Source organism: Setaria italica, chromosome IX (assembly GCF_000263155.2).
Source record: "Setaria italica strain Yugu1 chromosome IX, Setaria_italica_v2.0, whole genome shotgun sequence".
In the NCBI taxonomy this organism is placed as follows: Eukaryota; Viridiplantae; Streptophyta; class Magnoliopsida; order Poales; family Poaceae; genus Setaria; species Setaria italica.
The window spans coordinates 9,921,956-9,928,528 of record NC_028458.1 but is presented as its reverse complement, the minus strand read 5'-3'; positions in this window follow the sequence as shown (position 1 = coordinate 9,928,528).

The following is a 6,573-nucleotide window of genomic DNA, read 5'->3' as shown; positions in this document are numbered from 1 at the left end:
CTCCTTCAGTGCAGTTGATTTAGCTTCTACAGGTTTCAATAATTTATATGATACATCATCAGATTCATGGAGCAATTAAAGACTGAAAGAATAAAAATATTTTCCCCATCAAGTTATGTTCAACGGCTCCAAAGACAAACCATGGGGACCTCCTTGATATGCCACAGCTTTCACAAAGATCATATGGAGATCATCAGACCACCGCAAGAAACTCCTTGCCGGCAGCATTGCGCAGATAATGTGAGAAGCCAACATGCTTGACATGTCAGAAACATCATTCTTCTGTGTTGGTTTGTTCTTGGACATTATTCTGCAAATCAATCTCACAGACTTTCAGTAAAGATCAAGGAAACCAAACAGTTTGCCTTGTCTAATTCGAAAAGACAGAACCCATCAATCTGTGTTTACCTTTTAAGTGTGGGCTGCGGCCCAGATGGACACTGAAAAATTCCCAAACGAAAAATAGGAGATGAAACAGAAGCTGATTGCTGTGAAAGAGAACTCATTAGTAACCAGTACCTATATATGTGACTATGTGAGGAAGCAAAAGAGACAAAGAGTAGACCCTGTGTGTCTGTTCTTCAGGGAGAACTCAAGAAACAAAAGGAATTGAGTGTGTATCCTTTCTTTCAGGGAGAACTTAAGAGGAGTGAGAAATGGTCTCCTGACCTAGAAAGCATATCGCCCCTGTATATAGATCTTCCTGTAAGACTCTAGAGACAGTGGTTAGTGCGGTAAGGATAATCGGATGTGAACTAGCTTGCTCTGCTTGCGGAGAAAAACCAACCAAGAGGCGATGGAGCCCTCAGAAAACTTCTAATATTGCCCCGGGCAGTACTGGCTATAGACTTGAGCGCAAAGGACAAGAAGGCAGGAGCTGGTAGACAATTCAGCACAAATGCTATCGAGTACTGCGGGAAGGTACTCACGCTACACTCACCGCCTACAATTTCATAGTTTCTTATCTGCAGCGCATCCATGGGAGGAAAGGTAGGCAGGGAAGTACAAGTTCTCAAAATGGTAAGAAAATAAGAAGATTGGTTATGTAATGTTAATAACAGATCTGTCATGAGGTTCTCTTTCTATAGCACATGCAGCCTTTACCACATTTATGAGTGAACGTGCATCATATTTACTGAAATCATGAATGGATGTGATAGCGAAGAAAGATTATGGGCCTATTTGTTTGAGTTGCTTATGCATAAGCAACTTAAAATAAGCAACTTATTTGCTTATGAAACCAATCACCCTTCTTATTGGATTGCTTATGGGGTTGCTTATTTTTAGCAAATAAGCAACATAAGAGTTGCTTATGGGGACTAAAAGGTGCACTTTACACCTCCTACCCTCATTCAATGCACTCTACTCCTCTCTCTCTCCAAACAGCTAGGGGCAAATATGACAATGTCCACCTCATTCAATGCTCATAAGCAAGGGTATTCAAACAGCTAGACTAAAAATAAGCAACTCCAAATAAGCAACTTTAAAGCAACTTTAAGTTGCTTATAATAAGCAACTCAAACCAAACAGGCCCTGAAACTCCAAACCCTAAACCCTAAACCCTAAACCACTATAGTATACTGGTACGCCCGTACTTTATTACGCCGTATGCTGAGAAATTTTGAGTATTTCTCTCAGGAAAATACCCGTGTTGTTTTTGCTGACAGGGGAGTCACTTGGGATCATTTCAGAAGGAACAATAACAAGGTCTCAGAAGTGAATTTTAATTCAACAACAGATGGTATACCAACTCTTCCTGGTGAGCATAGTTACAAATAAGATGCTTCTGAGATCACTAAGAAGGTTTCAAGATCTTCGATCAAGACTTTGAGATAGATTGAGCTGTAAGGAGGTTGTGTTGATCTTCTCACTGAAGGCAAAGTTCGCGTGTATCCCTCAGGGAAGGTAAAGCTTTGACGCGACCATATTCTCACAAAGCAAGATTTGGATGATGCAGCAATTAATGCTCGTCTACGACTTAATTACAAGGCAGCAGTGGATTTGATTTTGAAATTGTTTAATGTTCATGGGAGGCTTTGGCTATCAACAGATATGGATCATCTGCTCTGGTTGATGAGGAATAGGTTTGAGGACCGTGCAATTTTTCCAATACATCTTCTCTTATTCCTATGGTCTCTTACCCTCACTTATTCAAGGAGTTGCATGATTTCTCTTCATCCAAGATTGCTGATTCAGAGTATCATGCCATCTGTGCTGCAGTTGTTGCTAGTTTTGGCAATGATTGGAGAGTTGGAGTTCAAGAAAGTGACATTCTTAGTGAGACTTATAATTTCAATTTAGGCTCGGATTATGAGGTCCCATACAACTCCCAGACTCATCATCATGTCACAGGTCCTCAACTTACTGCTCTCCAAGCTGTTAGTTTGACAAGTCAGAATCCTTTTATCCTAAATAATACTTTTACATCTTTTTTTGGCTTAACTAAAGTTTATCCTAGCCGATGCTTTTACAGTTTTTGGAGTTTAACTAAAGTTTAGCCCACCGATTAACTCTCTTGTTTGGTTGAGTTAGTGCTGGTTGAGTTAGTGCTAGACTTTAGCCTTTTAATGCAAATATAGTCATAAGCCCAAAGGTTTTTGGTAGGTCGTGTCTCTCAGCTGACTGTCTGATCTTTATTAATTATACTACATTCTGCATGTATATGCTAATAATTGGCCTCGCTCACTGTTGAGAAATTGGCTAGGAGGGAGGGGAGCACCTCTATTTATAGGTGCTCATGATCATTGTGGTGTTGCCATATGGCAATTTCCACACTTTTCAATACAAAATATCCTAACTCTAGAACCCTCCCTATTCTTATCTAGTTTCTTATATTTCTACCATGCTAAAATATCTAGTTCTAGAGTATTCTACACTTCACCATGAAGCATGACAATTATGGCTCATGCATTCTCTCCGATTTTCTAGAATCTTCTTACCTTGTCATGATCTTATCCTTATATATGGCTAAGTTAGTCTCTTGTGATCTCCATAATCTTCTAGAATGTTCCAAGTATGCATTGCATATTTCAACACTCACCCCTTGCACGCACTGCATTGAACTAGCTGCATGCAGCAAAAGACTTGTTGGATCATATATTTATTTTATGTCTGACTCTGCAACAGCTACGAGCTCCCAACCCGCACCCCGTGCCGGCCCAGCGACATCGTGGCGTCAGTGGTCAGGACACCAAAAGGATGTATGCAATTGTTTCCATTCCTAGCCAATAAACAAGATGGATGTGTAGAATCGGTATGTAATTGTTCATTACAATAGTAGTAGTTTATTCTTTTTGCCATTAGATCAATGAAAGTAGCTAGAGTAGTCGGTCTGTAGTTGGTTGGTTTCATTTGAGTTAACTGTTACCCACAAACACAACACATCTATCTATTTAATGAAAATGGTAATGACATGCATGGGCAGGAATGGCGCCAAAATGCAACAGCTCTACTCTTGCGGCAAGGGTGGCAGAGCAGTGTACATTCTTGACAGCCGTTCCTCCTCCAGGCTACTGCTCGTCATTGCTGGACACTATAGACAACCTGGACCGCAACTGTTAGGGTTTGGAGAAAAGTAAGGGGGTTGGAAAAGTTAGGATTTGGAGATAAAAATAGATAAAAGTTTTGTTTGATTGGGTGATAAGCCTCAACCGACCGTGGCCTCTTATATTTATAGGGTGGGGAGGCCCCACAAGAAAATCCTTTTACAAGTCTAAATCTAGACTCCTCAATTCTACTTGGACTCGGGGAGGACCGGTCAGACCGGTTGGCCTTTTCCGAACCGGCTATAGAATCCAGACCGGTCAGACCACCTGGAGGAACCGGTTTGACGGTTAGTTCCAGCCTGATCAGCTTGCTGCCATTTTTGGTCATCAACATTGTTTTGGTAAAGCTTTGCGCACCAGAAAACAAACATAAGCCTAAGGGTGATGCTTCTCACAGAATCCATCGGCCACTCATTCTAAGGGCGATATTCAAAAACATCGGTCATGCTATATCAAGCTCCTTGCCACACACTAGGATAATACTTCTTCAAGTACCTACCATTAAGAGCTCTAGGAAACCATTGTCCCTGCAAAGTTTCCACCATATAGGAATTCCCGGAGCATAGCATTACAACCTTGTATGGTCCTTCCCAACTTGGAGACCATTTGTCAAACTTACTACTCTTGGCCCCTGTAGGTAGAATCATTTTCCAAACTAAATCACCAACCTAAAAAGATTTAGCCTTCACCTTTCGGTTGTATGCTTTTGCCACTCGAATTTTATCTTTCTCAATCCTCCCTAAAGACTCCAATCGCTTGTTGACCCTTATGAGCCGGCTTAAGAGATGAACAAGAATAAGTTTGAACCTTAGAAAGCCACACAAATTCAGCAACAAAAAACTTCATTATCATCATTGTTGGAACTTTCAGAATCATATTCAATAGCATGCATATTAGACTGACGAGATTTAAAGTTTTCTTTTTCCTTATTTATTCGCATCTCTTAAGGAGGATCTGAAACCTCTAAAAGCAAGATCAGCTAGATCCGAATCAGAAATAGACAAATTAAAGCAATGGTTCTTTGTTTCTTTGAATCATTTTATATAATCAAAAATTGATTCTTCTCTACCTTGCTTAAATGATGTTAAATATGTCAATTTTAATTGGTAGCTCCCACTAAAGAAGGGATCATGGAACTTTTGTTCTAACTGATCCCATGAGTCAATAAAACTAGGAGCTAAAGAAGAAAACCAAGTGAATGCAGTTCCAGTCAAAGATAAAGAAAATAAGCATACTTTTAATGCATTAAAGGAGCCTGCTTCACCTAGTTGAGCAATGTATTCACTAATATGTTTCCATGTAGAGCTGTTGTCTTCACCATTGAATTTAACAAAATCAGGCACACGCCAACCAGGAGGATAGGGAACAAAGTCAAAATCAGCTTCATAAGGTTTTTGATACAATCTAGAATCACCTATATCAATGTTGAGTTTATTTTTCATCATGCCAGCCAACTCTTCTTTAAATTTAGAAAATTAAATAGTTAGCTGTGATTGCATTGTAGCTACAATATTTATTCTATTCACATAGGGTATATGAGTTGTATTCGATAAAGATCATTATATATATCACTAGGCACACCATAAGATGAAACATTAGCATGCGGAATAGGTGGGGATATGTGTTGAATGTAGGAAAAATATTCCCAAGTTTATTAGTATGACTAGGAGCAGCCGAACTAGGCACAATAGCAATTGAGTCAGGTTCATACCTGCTTGGACTGGTCTGACTGCTCCAGCCGTAATCAGCTTTGGCGGCTGTCCCGACGACGGCGTCTACCCTGAGTAGAAGTTAGCCGGCATGCCATACACAGGATTTTCAAGAACAGAATCTAGTGTAGCTGACAAACTTGTATGTAATAATATTAGATTCAACACTTTTATCCTTCTCTATCTGTTGTAAATGATCAAGCAAACCCGCAACAACTCGATCTTGAATTTCAAAAGCAGAATTAAACCTATTGTTAATTGCAGATTGGTCGAGGGAAGATTGGCTTACATTGCTCAATACCTCGATCTTGTCATTATTCATCTTGATTGCGGGCATCTCAAAATCTTGTGTTCTTGAAGTCTTGCCCTGGTGATCCTTCTTTACGCTCGTAACGAATTGCAGCTTGATGTACTCTTGAAGCAACGTGTATCTTCGCTACTCCTCCTCGCTGAGACTTTTGATGTTAGCCATGATGATGTTGTTCTTGTTGAGGTCGGTTGTAGATCCCATCTGTCTAGGGTTTGATAGAGCGGTTGTAAAACCAGATCTTTCTTCCCTAGTGGAGTAGCCAAAATGTGTTGAGGCTTTTTCTGATCAATGCACGAGTGCGCTATATCGCACGGTAGTCGAAACTCTCCTTGTTGGAGCTCCTGCCCTTGGCTGGTCAGACCGGTCTATACAAGCACGCTGCGAAAACCTACGCCCACCACCCTGGGAGGGACCACATCAGGGATGGCAAACCTAGGGCTGCTCTAAGATTGGCAGGCCACTCATAACGTCCTCAACCGCCATAGAGACGAATGAGAAAAGAAAGGGGTGGAAAAGTTAGGGTTTGGAGATAAAAATAGATAAAAGTTTTGTTTGATTGGGTGATAAGCCTCAACCAGCCGTGTCCCTTTATATTTATAGGGTGGGGAGGTCTTGCCCCGCAAGGAAATCCTTTTACAAGTCTAAATCTATCAAGATTCCTCAATTCTACTCGGACTTGTGGAGCCCACCGGTCAGACCGGTTGATCTTTGCCGGACCGGCTACAGAATCCAGACCGGTCAGACCGCTTGGTGGAACCGGTCTGACCGGCTGGTTCCAGCCTGATCTGTTTGCTGCCAATTTTTTATCGTCAACCGAGAGAAAAGTCACTTACGGATCGAGACATCGAGTTAATATGACAACTACCAAGTTAATATAAGCTATGCTAAAATTATGATTGATTGTTCCTCTACAAATTTAAGTTTGAACCTATCCTTAGATGAAAGAATCAATATCAAAGGATGTCAATCAAAATTCTTACCGTGAATAGCAAGGATCCGAAATGGTAGG